At 45.7% G+C, this 19,510-nt stretch overlaps 1 pseudogene across 1 annotated transcript; it reads left to right on the top strand.

The window, feature by feature from the left end:
* The first annotated feature begins 8,353 nt into the window (after window positions 1–8,353).
* On the top strand, window positions 8,354–9,576 carry LOC101587974 (annotated as a pseudogene). The gene has a single exon (XR_002821618.1). The product of XR_002821618.1 is annotated as a protein arginine N-methyltransferase 1 pseudogene (transcript).
* The last annotated feature ends 9,934 nt before the right edge of the window (window positions 9,577–19,510 follow it).

Below are 19,510 nucleotides of genomic sequence, written 5' to 3'. Positions count from 1 at the left end.
ATATTTGCTTTGCAGATAGAATGGTCTCAACAGTAGATCTACTCACACCTGTGATGTCACCATTTATATCTAGATGTCCCCCCCCCCGCGAGTCTCACATGATCATTGGGGTGGCCTCTGTGAGGAGATTGGATCATGCAGGTGGATGAGTCCTTTGATGAGTAGATAGCTCAATGTGCTGTTAGTAGATGGGGCATGAGTAGAAGAGGTGGTCTCTGGGGGCATGGCCCAGAGGGTACATCTTCCTACCACTCCTGCCTCTGTGCTTTCTCAGAGCCACAGCTTAGTTTAGGCATAGTTTCACTCTGGTCCCAGGAGTTCAGAACTTCTATGCTGCAGTGGTTGATGCATTGTGTCAACTTGAGAAGTTAAAAGTTTAATTAAATTGGCTCAGCAATTCCATAACCTAGGGTCTGGAAGGCCCTGCCTAGGGCATGGAGGGTCCTGTGCAGGGCATGGAGGCCCTTCCCTAGGGCATGGAGGGCCCTCCTTAGGGTGTGGAGGGCCCACCCATGAGTGACTCAGCACTTAAAAGACATAAAAGGGAACTGGGGAAGGATGGAGAGAGCCATTTCCTTTGAGGAGTCCAGTCTTCACCATCAGCATGGAAGGAAGAAAGGGAGAGAGGCTTGCTAGAAGCTGCAGCTGGGTCTCTTCCCTTCGCTTGGCTGTTTTCCACCACCATGAACTGCTGCCCTCTGCGATATGCTGCTCTGCCTAACTGTGAGCTGAATAAACCTTTCCTTCCTTAATTTGGGGTGTTGGATATTTTGTCCCAGCAATGAGTGGAAAGTAACTGAGACAAATGCTAGCACAGCTAATTGGCAGAGTTTCTAATTATGTTCTGGCTTAACTCCTCACTGGATGAGCATAGGAAAAGCTACTAAAATTCACTATTATCTGTATTCTCAGCTGTTAAGTACTTACCTCTTTCTTTCTTGCTTGCTTGCTTGTTTGCTTTCTTGCTTTCCTTCTTTTATACCAAGAATTGAAGTCTCGACCTTGTGCTTATCAGCTAGGTGCTTATGTTACTCAGCTATGTCCCCAGCCCCATTAGTGTTTTTTAAACCACGCATGTAAGCGTCCAACATGATGCTGCCATCATTGAAGGCACCCAGGGAATCGCAGCTGCTGCCCTTTCACAGCTTTCTGAGAAGTTACCCAGCAAAGTTGCCAGAAACTATTCTCTATTGTTATGCTACAGTGACACCTGTAACAGGGAGGACTGCGTCTTCTCAAATCATTTCCTTCTCCTAATCCCTAAGAAGAGGATGAAAATAGTGTCCTTGGAGCCTTTCACTGGGTGCAGCACACCAAGGACAGCTGGGATGCTGTTCCTAACCAGAGAGCTGAGAAAGCCTTATTCCTGGACAGCCCAAAATGTTCTCACCAGCTGCATACAGATTAGCCACGGAGAATTGGAAGTAAGAGTGGTGGAGATTAAGGAAATCCCTTTAGATAGTTTCTGCTTAGAAACTGCTGCCACCTAAAGTCTAGCAACTTTCCCCAGCTCTCCATGCCCCACAAAGCACTTCCCATAATGCCATAATTATCAGAAGGAGGTTGGACCCTGTGATGCTTAATTCCATGTGATAACGTGGACGTGCTATGGTGACCAGTGGTTTCTTCAAACATCAACTTAGATGTTGCGGGAGTTATATGCTTGATTAACATTTAATCTTGGAGCAAAACAAGTAACTCTAAAAACAAACAAATAAAAACTGCAGATTACTTTTTAAAATGTGAATAAGCTTCATCCAATGCACAGAAAGACTTAAAAAGGAGTGGTTTCTCCAGGAAGGACTTCAGCATAAAGACTATGTTTATCCTGCTTGGCGTACCCATAGATTTCAAGCCCACCAGAACCATAATCATGTGAGTCAATGCTTTAAAATCTATATCTATCTGCCCATCCATCTAGTTCTATCACTATAGTCTATCAATATATTATTTATCTACCTATCATCTATCTCTCTATCCATCATAGGCAGGCAGGCAGGCAGGCAGGCAGGCAGATAGATAGATAGATAGATAGATAGATAGATAGATAGATAGATAATAGATAAAGAGCCTAATTAATTATGTTTCTGTGTTGAAACCTTACTGATAAAAATCCCATCCTGGTCCTCACAGTAGCCAGAACAGGGCTAAAGTACCCTTTCTTGCTTAATGGTCATTCCTTGAACATGAAATACAGCATAAATGGTCTTGTGGAAAAAATGCATTCTGAATTTTCCCTTCCACCTGCAGGTTGTGCCAGGCTCCTCTCTTCTGCTGTCCCAAACCTGTTCCGTCCTGCCTGCCCTGTCAGCCACTTGTCCCATTTAACATCCAGGGAAAGCTCCCACACAAGGCAGTCCTAAGCCTTTAGGGACTTCTGTGGCTCAGTGGCTCCTTGACTTCTGTGTCTGATCCATTAAGAGAAAGCCTGAGTGGGGCCAGCAAGATAGCTCAGTGGTCTAAAGCACCTGCTTAGGCAAGCTTCAGCAAGTGCAGGGGCTGCGGTTCAATCCCCGGCACCACATGCCAGGCCAGCCCTGCCACCAGGGTGGGCTGAGCTCACCACAAAAGAAAAGAAAGAAAAAGAAAAGAAAGAAAATAAGCAAGCAAGCCTCAGCTCCCCTTCTCCAAGGCAGCTGGCTCCCTGAAGTGGAGCAACCATTCCCAGGATTCCTTCTTACCTCACTCATCTCCAATCTCTATTTCTGCAGAGAAGAGAAGAAGGGGGGTACCCAGTCAGACACATTTAGAGAAAATGCCTTATGAAAACCAGGAGGAGTGGAGATGCTCTCTGTCTGCTGCCATGCACTTTAGTATTCTATCAGTTTCTACCCTGAAGAGTGGGAGGGTGTGTGTGGCCGATTTCTACATAGGAACTGTCACTTATACCAACATAGGATACAGCATTGCTTTCAGGGCTGAGGGTTTGGAGCCAGATGAGGCTGGTCGTAGGCTCCAGGTCATATCAGACATATCTTGGCGTAGGTGGTTGTGGAGTGTGTGTGTGTGTGTGTGTGTGTGTGTGTGTTAAACAGACTATAACATTATTGCGACCTGAATTTTGGGAGGTAGAAGGTCACTCCGGCACACCTAGTCCTTAGCTGGAACAGGGGCAGGGACAGGAGCCTGACACTTGCAGGGCCAATCTTAGTGGATAGTGGGTTAATCCAGGACCAAGATTTGAGCTTATCAGCACAGGAGATGGGGTGCCCAGCAACTTCACTAGACTGCCAGTTTAGTGACACTATGATACTATGTGACACTATGACGCACAGTGACATTATGCTGCCAGGGCAGCTCCTGAATTTCCCAGAGGGAGAACAGTGGAGGATGAAGAAATGCAGACAAGAGCCAGAATTTAGAAAGCCCAGGTCAGGTGGAGCTCTTGCTCCTGGTGGGAGAACGGGAGCTGCTCAGCAACCACAGCGCGTTTATTTATGCCCTCTGGAGGTGGATGGCAGTTGAAACCCCTCCACCTAACGGCTCTCACCTCGAAAGCTCCGTTTTCTCCATGTTGGCCTCACTTAGCCCTGCAGGCATGACTGGTCTCCAGTGTCAGCCACTCCCCTCACTCTGCAGTACAAGAACCAACAAAATGACAAGGTACTCTCTGGGCAAAAAAAAAAAAAATACTCTGTCGTTGGGCCCAGGGTAACAGGCTGAGTCTATACACAGAGAAGGAAAACTGGGATTCTGGAAGCTACCATGGGACAAAGGGTACCCTTGTAGTTAGGATGGGGTCTCGGAATTACTACATTAGAATACTAAAAAGATTAGGTTCTCTCTGATGATCTGTAGGCAAGAAGTTAAGCTTAGGCAACTAGCACTTATCTGGGTTCAGTCCCCAGCACTGTAAAAAAAAAAAGCTTTTTGTTCATTCCTTTTTTGGTTATTTTTTACATATGACTGTTTTTAGTCATTTATTTATTTATTTGGTTCAGGGTCCCACTACACAGCTCAGACTCATAGTGATCCTTGTGTCTCTGCTTCTCCAGCAGTGGGATTACAGGTGCTACCACACTTGATTTCAGTGGGTTCCAGGGGTTCCAGGGCTGACACGGCAACGGGGGAACCGAACCCAGTTCCTTGTGCTTGACAGGCAGGCACTTAGACTGCTGAGCTATCTCCCCAGCTCCATACCTTATATTTTTAGAAACAAACAGCATGATGATTAAGAGTAAGTATTCTAGGGCTAAAGTGTCTAGATTTAAATCCTAGCTCTGCCATTGGAAAGCTTTTGTGATGGGGTGGGGATGGCAAGAACTAACTCAGGGATACAAAGAGGATTAAAGTGATTTAACATATGTAAGACCCGGCTCCGTGTCTAGCACGTATTACATTCTTATAAAACGTCAGGCATTTGTTTCAATATCGTTCTGGTTTTATTTTTCTAAAATACCTTGTTTTCTAATGGAAATGGGGGCTCCCAAAGGCTCCCCCAACAGGCTGAGTCCGAATCCCCTTCCTGACAGAGTCCCCCCTTCCAGAGATCCTGAGCTGGAAAGAAGCAGCAGGCAGAGTTTGCCACTGCAGTTTCCAGCACAGAGCTATTTTAGGGTACAAGCAGGTAGTCCCGGAGAGCTGGGAGCAGTGTCTTCACTCGGAGAGACTCACTAGCAACGAATGCCTTTCACAGAGCCCAGCGCGTTCCTGGGAGATCCAGGCAGGGGCCCAAATTCTTAGTTTTGTTTCCATTTCTAAGGAGAAGCTGGGAGGAGGAGAATTTGGATTCAGAAAGCAAAATGAAGGGAACGGAGGAGCTGATCTCTAAAGACAGTTCCAGCCTTCTGCGAGCACCAAGTGTGTGATGACAAAACGAAGGGGGATTAAAAACCATTTGAGGCGGGAGAATCCAGGCAGATGCTCTGGAAAATGTGTCCCGGCACATTATTGCTTGAGCCTCAGAACACCCTGGAAAAGGAAAAGATGTGAATTTCAAACCCAAAGTTAGGGAAAATAAAATGAAGCCCATAGGCGGGGGGGAGATCCGATGCCGGCAGAGACACAGCTTCTACGTCCAGGCACTGCCTGCATCTCACCACGATGGGAGGTTTTGTCAAAAGCAACACTGGATGAGTTTGGATGGATGCGCTCCACTCCCGTCAAGCTACCCTGCTCTCTTTTGAAATCTTCTCGCAGAGTAATGACTGCTAGCCCCAGACTTCGAGGCCAAAATCACGAATTACTTTTAAATGTGCTTGTGGGATAGCTCAGCAGCGGCGTGACGGCCCACGTGTGTGCAAGCGGCAGTGTGAATCGCTGTGATGTGCTGCGGATGGAGTTTGTTACTCAGTCATGGAATTAGGCTGCAGAAATCCTCTTCATGAAGAAGGACATTAAAATGAGATTAAAATGTTATTGCAAGAGAGGAATTCTTATGCTTCAAGAGATGACAGATGAGGAAAGTTTTGGTCAGGGCCAGAGATAGAGCGAGCAGCTGCTATACAAATCTCTCTGCTATTATTCTTCCAGAGCATCCCTGAAGTTTCCAGCATGAGATTTCCCATCCTACACAAACACCAATCATTCTGCCAAGCTGTTGGCCCAGCATTCAATGTAGGAGCTAAAGTTACTCTATTCCAGTGATGGAGAACATTTTAGAGGCCAAGTACCCAAACTGAAACTCAGAACCCACTTGCTTATAGCGAAGTGTCAACGCTGCAGTTAAACCTGAATATGTGGTGCTCAGCTGCTGGGGCTGCTCGGCTCCTGTGCCCACAGAGAGAGCTCGGCATGCCCACTACAGCACACGTGCCACAGGTTCCCCACCACAGCTCTGGCATGTCCATTAGCGCAGCCTCAGACTCACTGTGCCTCCTCCTCTGCTACTTAGTCTCAAGGACTGGCTTTGCTCAACCTGCTTAGCTTCATTTGTTTGGTGGAAAAACAAGGGAAAGGAAGAGAAATCTTAGAAAGCGTCTCTTGGTGGATGGGTACATAGCTGGGCGGTGGAGTGCTTGTCTTACTTGAACAAGGCCCTGGGTTTGAGCCACAAGAAAAATGTGAGAAAGCCTCACCTGAGATGTGAGAAAGCACGGTGCTGCCGCCTGCTTGCCTCAGGCTTTGCCACATGACAGCGCAGCACAGTTCCGTGGCATTTGTCCCGTGGCTCCAGCTTGGGCTAGCTGCTCTTAAAGCACTCCTGGTATCACCTCTCCCCTTTATTGCCACCACTTGGCCTCTTTAGGAAAGGGATTGACAGAGAGTGACAAGAAGTACACTGGATCCTTCCCATTTTGGAAGCAGTGGTTGTATTTGGGCCAATTGGCACACAAAGTATAGAAATTATTTTCCAAAAGTTGGCTCCCTCTATATCAGAAAATGGAAAGATACCCTTGGTTCTTGGGTAGGAGGAACCAATATAGTGAAAATGGCCATACTTCCTAAACTGCTATACAGATTTAGTGCAATTCTAATGAAAATTCAAATAGCATATTTCAGAGAATTAGAGAAAAAATACTAAAATTCATTTGGAACTAGAAGAGACCTAGAACAGCAAGGCAATTCTGGGCAACAAAGGCAAGGCAGGGGGCATCACAATACCTGATTTGAAATTATACTATAAAGCTACTATGATAAAAAAAAAACCAGCATGGTACTGGCAAAAAAGACCACAAATATTTCAATATTTGTCTACAATTTTTAGTTTGCTATATAATTACTGATTTTCAATAAAGTTAATAATGAGTTAAAAAAATCAAGAGCAACAGTTGAAGATCAATGTATCTTCAGATCTGAAGAAACAACTCAAGAAATACTCAGTCACCTTATCTTTGACAAAGATGCCAAACATTCAGTGGAAGATAGACATCCTCTTTAATAAATGGTGCTGGAAAAACTGACCCTGCACAGGTGAAAGATTAAAACTGGAGCCATATCTTTCACCATGCACTACGGTAAATATGAAATGAATCAAATTTCTAATTATTAACACAGAAACATTACATCTGCTGAAAGATAGAATAGGTAAAGCTCTTGAAGACACTGGTGTAGGCAAAGACTTTATGAATAAGACCCTGATCACATGCTCTAACACAAAATCAACAAAAGAATTATAATAAAGAATTGACATGTTATTAAAAAAAACTTTTGCACAGCAAGAGAAACCTCCAACAGAGTTAAGAGACAGCCCACCTATGGGAAAAGAATTGTTTGCCAGCTGTTCCTCAAAAGATTACTATCAAGAATATATAAAGTTTAAAGTGCCTGCTTAGGCAGATGCAGGGGCTAGGGGTTCAATCTCTGGCCTGCCATGCCAGCCTTGCCTCCTGCGTGTGCTGAGAAAGTGACTGAGATTAGGCATGGCGGTACACATGGGCCTGTAATCCCACTGCTTGGAAGGCTGAAAGACAGGAAGGATCACTACAAATCCAATCTGTGTAGTAAGACCCTGTAAACCCTAATATAAATACGTTTTTTTTAAAAAAAAGAATATATAAAGAACTCTACTGAAAAAAATAAGACATCCTAAATTTAAAGATCCAGTCCAAAAATGGGCATCTGAGATGAATATGCTCTTCTCAGATAAAGAAATACAAACCAAATAAATATGTGAAGAAATGTTCAGCATCATTGGTCATTTGAGAGATATAAATTAAAACAACACCGAGATACCATCTCATCCCTAAGAGAATGGCTATTATCAAGAAATCAATCAGTAACAAATGTTACAGGGTCTGAGGAAAAAGAACTTTCTCCATTGTTGGTGGGCTTACAGAATGGTATAACCACTGTGGGAATCAGCGCAGAGATTCCTCAAAGAAGTAGGATTGGAGGTCCCATTTGACCAAGCTGGGCATCTTCCCAGAAGAATTAAAAACAACATACCACAGTTATATGTGCACTGCTGTTCATAGCCTGACAATTTGGAAGCAACCCAAATGCCCATCAACTGAGGAATGGATAACAGAAAAGATGTGGTCCTTTTCTACACTGGAGTACTATTAAGCCAAGAGCCTTTTATAGGCAAATGGGTACAACTCAAGACCATACTCATAAGTGAAATAAACCAGATGTTGTGTGTAAACAGCATGTTGTCACACTAGTGTGAGAAGCTGAAGGGGTAAACAAGATCCAAACTGTGCAGCAGGTATTGTAAAGTGGGAACAGACTTCAAAAGGAAAGAGAAACTAGGTTGGGGAATGGATAAAAGAAGGAAAGGGGAAAAATGTATATATATTGGTCGTGCTTGCTTCGGCAGCACATATACTAAAATATATATTGGTCATGCTGAGCCTCAACTGTACTGTCTGTGTAGTGGGAGTGAAATAGATATATATCAATATATATCTATATATATATGACAGTTACAATAATTACATTACTAAATTCTCTTAGTTTAGAGGGGGGGGTCTCAGCGGCCGGAGGAGGAGTAGGTGCTGGTGAAGATGGCGGCAGCTGAGGCCGTGAACTGCATCATGGAGGTTTCCTGTGGCCCTGCGGAAACCAGTGAGAAGCCCAATGCAGAGGACATGACGTCCAAAGACTACTACTTTGACTCCTATGCCCACTTCGGCATCCACGAGGAGATGCTGAAGGATGAAGTGCGGACCCTCACGTACCGCAACTCCATGTTCCACAACCGGCACCTCTTTAAGGACAAAGTGGTGCTGGATGTGGGCTCGGGCACGGGGATCCTCTGCATGTTCGCTGCCAAGGCAGGAGCCCGAAAGGTCATCGGGATCGAGTGTTCCAGTATCTCTGATTATGCCATGAAGATCGTCAAAGCCAACAAGTTAGACCACGTGGTGACCATCATCAAGGGGAAGGTGGAGGAGGTGGAGCTGCCAGTGGAAAAGGTGGACATCATCATCAGCGAGTGGATGGGTTACTGTCTCTTCTACGAGTCCATGCTCAACACTGTGCTCTACGCCCGCGACAAGTGGCTGGCGCCCGACGGCCTCATCTTCCCTGACCGGGCCACGTTGTATGTGACAGCCATTGAGGACCGGCAGTACAAAGATTACAAGATCCACTGGTGGGAGAATGTGTATGGCTTCGACATGTCCTGCATCAAGGATGTGGCCATCAAGGAGCCCCTGGTGGACGTGGTGGACCCAAAGCAGCTGGTCACCAATGCCTGCCTCATAAAGGAGGTGGACATCTACACTGTCAAGGTGGAAGACCTGACCTTTACCTCCCCATTCTGCCTGCAAGTGAAGCGGAACGACTACGTGCACGCGCTCGTGGCCTACTTTAATATTGAGTTCACACGCTGCCACAAGCGGACCGGCTTCTCTACCAGCCCCGAGTCCCCATACACACACTGGAAGCAGACAGTGTTCTACATGGAGGACTATCTGACGGTGAAGACAGGCGAGGAGATCTTTGGCACCATTGGCATGCGGCCCAACGCCAAGAACAACCGTGACCTGGACTTCACCATCGACCTGGACTTCAAGGGCCAGCTGTGCGAGCTGTCCTGCTCCACCGACTACCGGATGCGCTGAGGCGGCACCCAGGGCCTGTGGCATTCTTAGGCAGTTTGGGGTCCCCCTTCCTCTCCCTCCCTCCCACAGAAGGGGGTTGCTGGGGCTGGGGGCATGGGGAGGGCACATTGTGACTGTGTTTTTCATAACTTATGTTTTTATATGGTTGCATATACGCCAATAAATCCTCAGCTGGGACCTGGAAAAAAAAAAAATAAATAAATAAATAAATAAATAAATTCTCTTAGTTTATTTGGACAATTAAACATCATTATCTTGTACTCTGAGTAACTATAATTTAAAGATAAAAATATGCAATATATTAATCATTATTACCCTCCTATTGTTTGAATTTTTCTTTTTCTTTTTTTTTGGGGGGGGGAACTGCAGGGTGTTCAGGGTCTCACTATGTAGATCAGACTCCTAGTGATTCTTCAGTTTACAGCCTGCCAAGTGCTGGGATTACAGGCATGTACCACCAAGCCCGGTCTCATTAGCTATCTCAGTGCGCCCCGGGGGCAGGGCCAGCACAGCAGGCCCAGGGATTGAACCCCTGCGCCTGCTTGCAGGTGCTTTAATCCGCTGAGCTATTTGGCTGACCCTTTGAATTTTGCTTTAAAATAATAATAACAATAATAATCATCATAGGCTCCACCTCCTGGCTGTTCCCTGGCTCAGCTTTGCTACCTGAAAATTAGAATACTAGGCTCAAGCTTGTGTCTCTGTGCCAGGCCAAAAAGTCTGAATATCTGAAAATATGTAGACGCTGGGTACCGAATTCTCTCATTCAAACAAATGACTCACATCTTGGCAACTGAGTCGCGCCAAACAGCCTTTCAGTCATGGAATTTGAAAAAGTGAGCAAAAGGAATTTCGGTGTAAGCAGAATCGATCCAGTTGTTTGTTATAATGTTTGGAGCCCCTGGGGCTGGCTCAGGGCGGAGTGTCTTGGTTTGCTCCCAAGCCCCTTGCCTCTCTCTCTCTGTCCCTCGCAGTCTTGGCTGTAACATTTGTACTGGGGTGGAGAGAGCCTGGCTCCTACTTAGCTTCCCAAAGCAGTTACTTGGCCATGCTGAGCCTCAGCTGTACCGTCTGTGCAGTGGGCGTGAAAGAAACTTACCCTGGCGCTTGATGTTGAGTGGTAAATCTTGGGCTCCAGTTCAGAGCAGATCTTTGATAAGTAAATGATAGATTAAAGAGGGCCAACAGCAGAATTAGCGCTGAATCTTGATCACAGAAGTGCCGCTTAAGCCCCTGCATCTGCCCCTCGGCTTCTCAACGGGACTGAGCTTGTGGTCTCTGACTGGCTGCTATAGAAAGCCATCTAGAGGGGCTTAAGAGAGGCCGAGACTTCTTCCTATCTTGACAGAGGCAAATAATCCCCAGGCGCCACCTCTGCGCCATCGCCCCAGGCTGCGGCCGCGCCTGGGCGGCTTACAATGGAAGAACCGCTGCGGCGCAGCACCGGTTAGAGCCTGCTACCCTTCAGTCCTTGCCCTCTGGAGTCCGTGGCCCACGTTCCAATGGCTTGTAAGCACCTGGAACTTCCGGAGCCCAGAGCGCTGACCGTCTGCCTGCTTAGAGAACATGGTCGGTGGGGAAGGCTTAAAAAGCAAGTCAAGTGGCCCATAACGAAGATAGCATTTGTGCGGGCTTTTTGGTTGGTTGGTCTTTAATTTTTTTATTGCATTGCTGGCCAACTGAGTAATATTTTTCCATTGTTTAGGCTCAATATGTGACACGTCTCCAATTTCCTAGACTATTAAATACAGGATTTTATATTATGTACCCCTTTAGTTTTACTAATTGCCCAGTCGCCATATAAGATGGCCAGCCTAAAATCCATGGCTTCTTATACTTGTTAGTCCCCAAGTAACCTTAATCCAGGAGCACTAAAGATTTGACCTTTCCGTGGAGCAGAGAAAAATGATTCTGCAGATGCGACCTATGTGTGACCCATGCATGGGCTGGCATGGACACTGGCTAGCAAGAGGGAGAACCCAGCCAGCGAGCTCTGCGGAGCCCTGGACCCTACATTTGGGGCACATCCGCTGGAAGAGCACACGTGCAGGTGCAGCGCAGTCCGACTCCCAGCACACTCGTCCCACAGAACACCCGGGAGGTGCTGCAAGCTCTGAGGTGTAAGTGCGCCACCTTCACCGGCAAAGACCGAACATCTCCCTCCAGATTCAAAGAGGCCATAGTTTTTATACTTTTCTGCTGGATGGTTAAGACCAAGATAAAGCAAGACCTGTGCAACAAGAGTTGTAGCTTTTGCATCTGATATGATCAGTGAAATCCCCTCAGGATTTATCCTGAGATCCTGTACCTCAGATTATAGATCCTTTGTCAGTGTCAGCCATGTGGATGAGTCACGGTCATTGCTTGGCCAGTGTGCTCTCTGTGAAAGCCTGAGAGAATGTTTTCTCTCCATGAGACTCTCCTTAGGCACACTCTACATCATCGATCATTTTCCTCTTTGGCCCCATAATCTCCTTGATCAGAAAACTTGGGACATTACTGAGTTACATGACGTTACAGTACAATAAGAAGTAAAGTCATGCTGTTAGGCTGAGCTGTAGGGGACTCAGGTCAACAATTTCTGACATTGCCAGTGAAGCAGAAGACCCAATACTATTATGGACTACTGGACTCTTTTAGAAAATTTTGCTGAGTTTACACACCTATAATATTCAAATAATGGAACTAAACAAAAAAGGGGATACAGATGAATGTCCATTTTGTATCTGTGTATTCAAAATGGTTAGGATAGATATATAGTTACATTCTTTTAATGAATAGAGGGATTTTTTCTAATAGAGTTTGTAAATAGGATATCATGTCTGCATCTTGTACAGTAATTAACCACTAGGAACAATGTATGCAATGTGTTAATTATTGAAACTGTCCTACCAATTTGGTTTGAAACTGTCTCATTGCTATTTATCAATAAAATTATGGAAAAAAATGTAAAAACGCAAATAAACAAAAAACAAAAAGGCCTTAGTAGGCGGGGCCCACTGAGGAGCAGTGCTAGGGAGAACGGGGGAGGCCACAGAGCAGTGAAGATCAGCCGGACTTCAAAATCACTGGGGGATTGGCCTCTTTCAGGCTAGAATGGAACAGAGCTGTGGGCACACAGGGCAGAGTAGGGGTACATTTAGGTGGCTTGGCGACAGGCCTTTAGATAGTTCTACTAAGAACATCGAAAGAAAAGGCTTGTGCAGGATCTGGGCTTGAAATTAAAGACGTGGTATCTCAGTTACTCTTCTCTCATTGCTGGGACAAATACCCAACTCCCAAAATGAAGGAAGGGAGGGTTTATTTAGCTCACAGTTACTGGAGGTTTCAGTCCATACTCAGCTGGCCCCAAGGCTGAGTGGCTCACAGCAGAGAGCAGCAGTTCATGGCAGCGGAAGGCAGCAGAACAGCAAGAGGAAGGGAGGAGTACCAGCCACAGTGGCAACAGGGAGCAAGTCTATGTCTCTGTCTTTCTCTTGTTACATTTAGGCTATCTGCCCCCAGGCTGGGTGTAGCACTCACACCCACAATCCCAGCAGTACTCAGACCCATAATCTGAGCAGCACTCAGACCTATCAGCCCAGCCTTGGATCATGAATTAATCACAAACTGTAGAACTGCACCTCAGTGACTGCATGAGGCTTTGGGGGGACAAAAACACACAAACTATAACACCTGGCTATAAAGGAGAAGGCTGTTCTGTGGCAGGGAAAACTCTAACGCTACTTTACTCCTTCAGAGCGCTGCTCCTTCCTCCTCCTCACCTCGTCCCCCATTCCAGGGGCCACCGGACTCTGTGCTATCCACTTGATGCTTAATATCTCATTTGGTTTTCAGCCTAGCCCTGCAAGGCAAGTAGCAGCATGCTCCCTTCCAGAAAATGAACTCTGCGAGATCAAGCAAAGTCACATGGCCAGAAGCCGACAGCCCCAGTCTGCTAAATACTCAGTCCTGGTCACCTTCCCTGCACCCCAAGGCAGAAGAGTTGGTGCATGAGGAGAAAGAGGTGAGTCCTGAGACCAGAGAGTAACGGGGTGTGCTGAGGGGTCACCCCTCAGGGCCTTTCAGGACCACACAGAGGCTATGCTTTCTTCTGAGGCGGAAGGGAAGCCACTGGTGGAGGTGTGGCTCAGCAAAGCAGATCTAGAGGAAATATCTAGTGAATACATGTGAACATAGTTTAAGAGAGAAGCCAGAAAGTAGCCATGTGGCTATTTTAATGGTCCAGAGGAGAGATGGTGTCATGCACTAGGTGTTGGCGGTAAGAGGTGGGGAAGTGGATCCGTTCTGGAGAATTCCATGCTGTTACAAAATGGGATAAAAGGGTTAAAAACATGTCCAAGGCCACCTAGGTAATGATAGGCAGAATGAAATTAGTCCAAGGTATTCACTACCTGAAGCACAATTCTGTGGTCTTCCTCCTAGCTGTGGTGCCTCTCGGGTCACAGGAAAGGATTCCTGATCTGAGGTCAAAATATGAAAAGCTTCCACTGTGCAGAACTTACACACGAGGAGTGTGTTTGCACGTGTGTGTCCTCTTTGGCAATGGCCACGGAGGGTGCAGTGAACAGTGAATTCTAGGTTTTGAACTGCATTAGGTAGAGAAGAGGAGGAGCCACTCCACAGATTTTGAAAAAACCCTGGCCACATTTATGCAGCAAAAGCCAAGTGGAAGATTGAGTAATTACCCAGAAACTGCAGGATGGGGAATTAGCCAATTTGGGTAACTCAGATAAAAACATGTGCATTGGCTGCTGCCCTTGCCCAAATTACTCGATAATGGCCTGAATGTCTGTTTTGCTTAGTTGAGAACAAGAAACAAGTCTCCACCCAAGGCCTTCCTTGGCCACGGGGCAGCGGGCTTGAGCAGGCCGTCCCTCAGAGCCACCTGAGAGCGGCCCAGGAAGTCACCATAGTGAAATAGTTAACCCTGTTAATGCAGTTAACTGCTGTCAAGTTGACCCATGCTTGCCCCAGAACTACTAAAACAAATTAACCCTACTCTAACATTTCTGAAAGTCTGCTCAGGAGACAAACTTGAGAGAGAACTATAACATTCTGTGTAGAGACACTCTGTGAGGTAGGATGCCAACAGAAGCACAGTAGCTAATCTACACTGAGCTGGGGTGTAGGGTGGGGAGCAATCAGAGAGGGCATTCCAGAGATGGTGTGTGATCCAGGGAGAGAAAGCTGCGGCCAGGAGAGGGAAGGCCAGGGAACAATGAGGGCTTTTCTTTATTCCCTCTCTAGTTACACGAGTTCATTTTCATCAGGGTTTGCTATATGCACCATCCTACTGAATTATCACAACAGCTCTCAGGGGAAATCGCTATTGTTCTCCCATTTTCCATGTAAGGAAACTGAGACCCAGAACAGTTCCGTAACTTGGCCACAGTTGCACCAGTGGGACACGGCCAACCCTGGACCGTAGGCTGCATGGCTTCAGAGCCCCTGCGGTCCTTCTCCCTGGCTCTGTTTTGTCAGTAATGGAGCAGCAGCACCGTACCCCTTGTGTGGATTTCCCTGACAGACAAAAATCTCTTAGGAAATGGGGCCCTTCTGTCTGCCCTCAGAGCAGAACCTGCAGGTGAATGGCGTGCAGAGGCTGCAGCTCTGCCCTTTCCTGGCCTGCTCAGGTGCCAGCTTGCCCTTGCCTCTGCCCTCCGCGGTCCCTGGCATCTCAACCTCTGCCCCCACCCCAGGAGCTTGCCATCATCCGGGGACCCATGAAGCCCGTCTTCTCAGGCTGCCTTGATCCAGTTTCACCAGCCCACCTCCTGTCCTAGTGGGGCAAAAGCCCCTCGGAATTTGCATCCTGGCCCACATCAGAGGTTTCCTGAACCCTTTCCCACACAGTTCCGTTTTTAACTTCTCAAAAGTGCCGGGCTCTGCTGCAGAGCCTGTAAAGCTAGCTTTTCCCACCAGGACTTTTGCAGCAAGTTTTTACCGCTCTCTTAACTGTGCCAGGCAGTGTTCTGACAGATAAATGACGAACAAAGACAACTGCACATGGTCTCGCTTGGAGGAGTTTTAACCAAAGATGAAATTTGTGGTTCGAAATCACGCTGGCAAAGCAGCACACTCGTTCCAGAGCATCTGAAAGAAATGAACTAACAACAACTCGTGGCTCTCTGGAGATTTTGCCCTGGTTCCTGGAAGTAAATATTTTGCAATTGAATTTGTAACAATGGTTTCCATTTTCAGATATGGCACAGTAAGTCTTCTGGGTTTAAAAAAAAGTTTTGTGTGTGAACATTCAAATCACCTCTCCCACTTAAGTGACACAGAATTTCTACACTCAAATAAGGAGGCAACCTCTCCCTGACCCCTGGCCCAGGAGCTCTTTAAGATCAATCAGGACAGTTACACGTAGCAAAGGTCTATTTTTCATCTGAACTGGGGCTGGAAAATAGGAGCCCCACTGGAGACAATGGAACTAGGACTAGGACAGATGTTGCCACTCTGACATGGGTGACAGGAGAGGATGAAACACAGCTCTGGGTCCTGCCTGGGGAGACCAGGACCTGCCCCGTCCTGAGGCTCCTGCAGCTCAGCCCTGGCGCATCTCCTCTCCAGCCACCAAGCCCACCTCTACAGCATGCACTGAGTTTTCCACCATGTATTGTTATTCCCCATCTTCCTTGTAGCCTCATAAAAAATCTTCCTTTTGTTGTTCAGAAAAATGACATCACAGGAGGCTGTCTTTACCATAGTTAAGTGGTGTCATAGAATGTGCTACAATCCAGGTGTCTCATGCCCCGTACTGACGTGCAAAGACTGTAAGTTGTCACCGGTGTGTATGACTTTGCTGAAGAACGCGAGGGAGGACATTTTAAGAATCTGAAGAGGTCTTTTTGAAGCTGAAGTCAACCTTGATGCTAGAGCAGGAGCCATTACTCTGCTCACCTTCCTACCACGCCCACCCAAGGGAGCATCTGCCTAGTGTCTGCTTTGTGAGAACTTCGGAATGCTGTGGAAAGCATTTCTGTGACTCACTGCTGTCTCTTCATTTCTTACATCTTTCTTCCTGATACCCCCAGTACTCCCCACAACACACACACACAGTTCAGCTTGGAACCCCCTCCAAGCCCTCCACCAAGTCCAGGTCCTCAGTAAATACTTGGGAAATGCTGGACTTGGTGACATGCTGTAGAAACCCAGAAAGACACTTCCTGTAGTGGTTTTCATGTCCTCTGAGCCTACAGAAGTCTATCCTGCTCAGAACTTCTTATCCAATTCAGTAATTAGGAGACATTTATGAATTTATTCTGAGATCTTTGTATATCCATAAAAATAATGTGATGCTCTTGAGTACTTTTGCATATTAAACCAAAGGACTAATATTGTGGTGGCCGAAGTTCTTGAATTTTCAATTCCCTCATCTATTGAATAAAGTCTTGATATACACAAGAGCATTTGAAAAATGGTTACCACTACCATTACGTATAAAAATGTCAAGTATTACAATATTTACTATCAATTGAGTGAAGCCTCAGTTGAACAAATCATAAAGAATAGTCACATTAGACACACAGGCAGACTAGGTAAAGGGGAACAGTCACAAACAGGATTGATTCCCTTTACCAGAAAGTGTTACCCTGAAATGCAAATTAAAATTGCATATGAAGTACAAACTTTTTGAAAACCATCTTTATAAAATTAAAGTATGTAAGATACTAGTCTCACTGACAGACAGGAGAGATGGGGGCTATTATTTAGTGCATTTCTAGGGTCTTCAAACTAGGGCTGCACCGCTCAACTTCCAGATTTCATACAAGGGAACATGAAAACAGAGAAGAAAAGGTAGCTGTGAACGTGCGCATTGTAACACTGTTTAAAACATTCAAATTTTAGGGGACTTAGGAATATGGCATCAGGAACCCGACCTGTTATGGTCACACCCTGACTTTGTTACTTCTCCTGAGATCAGAGGCAGAAAAAAAATTTTTTTTTGGTACCAAGGATCGAACTCAGGACCTTGTGCTTGTCAAGCAGGCACTCGGGCCTCTGAGCTGGGTAGAATAATTTTAATTTCATTACCCAGTGATCTTCCCAAAATTCCACCCCTTACAACCACTTTATTGCAGTGCTTAATATATGAATTTCAGAATATGGTACATTCAGACCCTAGCACTAGAGACGAATAAAAATATAGATAACTATTTAAATTGGAAACATATCAAAGGGGAAAACTGGGCTATAAAACAGTATTTACTATCTGCTTGAATATAAGTAGGTAATTATTAGATGTGATCTAAGTTTGTCTGGACTCAGATCCATTTTTTGTCTCTTAGAAGATAATTGTATTTCAAATGAGCAAAAATAAGTGAGAGTTAAGTTTCTTGATGTCCTGTGGTTGAGCACTTTTCCTGTGGCACTATACTTCAGTGGTGCCACTGAAGCGACTCCTGCACTACAACAGAGGCATTTTCATATGAGGTGGCAAGCCCTCCGTGCCGTACCACACGTCCCAAGAGCCACCTAATCTATTCATGCCACCACAGTAATTACATGCATCACCCGCCAAAGGTAAGAAATTCGACAGCCACCAGCTTCCAAATGCCCGCCCTGTTTTTGAAGTATGCACTATGGTTCCATCTAACACTGTTTACTATGGGACACGCAAAGCAGATGTCCCTACAATTTACAGTAAGCACTAGGGAGGTCTAAGAATGGCATCAGTGACATGTGAAATTACTGTCATTAATGCTACTTTGTCCTGCTAAGAAGAATCACACAAGGACACTGAGTTCAGTTTCACTGTTTCAATGGGAATCTCGCAAAACTGTAATTGCTCCTCTCCTGAACCACGAATTTGAACTATGTAAGAACTATTTGTTAGGGAGGTCTTTTTAGTCCAAAAACAAGTTTTTGATTTTTGGGTGTTTTTTTGGCTCTAATCCCCGCAAAAGCCATTTGATCGCCTTCCCTTTCAAGCAAGTATGGGCACCTCACATGTTGCCAAGTATGGTGCTTGCATGAAATTTAACTAATACAGAAATACTGTTCTTCCATCCTTCCCTATTTTTAACTTTTAAAATTAGAATCTCAGACTTACACCAACAGAAGTGCGAGCCTGGCCACGGGCTTGGATCACATACCACATGTTCAGGGCTTCCCTATCTCTTGTCAGTAGCAGTTTTATACTCAGGACGTATAAAGCCCATCACTTTTCACAGCTTGGAGCTCTGTTGTGGAAATCATCCTTCAACGTCAGGACCCATCTCTGGAACCCCAGGCAGGGAGGTGTGGTCTGCAAAGACTACCAATTCAGAATGTGGTGAGCACAAGTAAAAGAACAGTCACAATCAGACACCTCCCAGGCTAAGGGAGGCCAATTACATCCAGCTGGGAGAACCTCTGAGTGCTGAGTGCTGAGTCTGGCAAGGACGCAGACGCTTTCCCAGACATCTGGGGAAGGTAAAGCTGATTCCCACACTTCATGCCTGGGACAGGTAGGCAGAAACCCAGGAGGACCAGCACACGTCTCACACAGCAGCACAGAGAGTGACTTTTGGCTACGGTGTTTGTTTCTGGTCCAGACGATTCTAACTAGAGTAGCAGGTTTAAAAAAAGAAAGAAAGAAGCCTTCTCTCTTTTCTCCTTTATTGCTTCTGGGTTGAGGCAGTTAGTTACTTATGTCCATGTGATTGCTTTCTGGTTGCATTTATGGTTAGTAGGATGGAATTACAAATACTTCACTATTACTTCCAGCTCTCAGCCAGATGTGAATCTGCTAAGTTAAACAAAGACTAAGAGTCTCAAAAAATTTTCATCTAATTACCTTCCCCCCACCATATATGAAATAATTTTTTAATTCAAAAATTAAGTGAGGATGGTATCAATCATGCGTAGTTCGTAGAGAAGTGTCCACCACCATATAGGGTAATGTCTTGAAATTTAGATTTTATCTCTTCAGAATCACAATCCATAAAGAGAATTATTCACTTGAAATGTCACTTATAAACTCCACACACTTCTAGTTTTACTTCTGCATCCATGAAGAAAGAGGTCCTATCTGTATGACTCATATTTCATTTTTAGGTCAGGATACCCAAAGG

Source organism: Octodon degus, unplaced genomic scaffold (genome assembly GCF_000260255.1).
Source record: "Octodon degus isolate 3935 unplaced genomic scaffold, OctDeg1.0 scaffold00057, whole genome shotgun sequence".
Taxonomy (NCBI): Eukaryota; Metazoa; Chordata; class Mammalia; order Rodentia; family Octodontidae; genus Octodon; species Octodon degus.
Note: the sequence above shows the minus strand (reverse complement) of the source record. Positions and strands in the feature narration are given on the sequence as shown.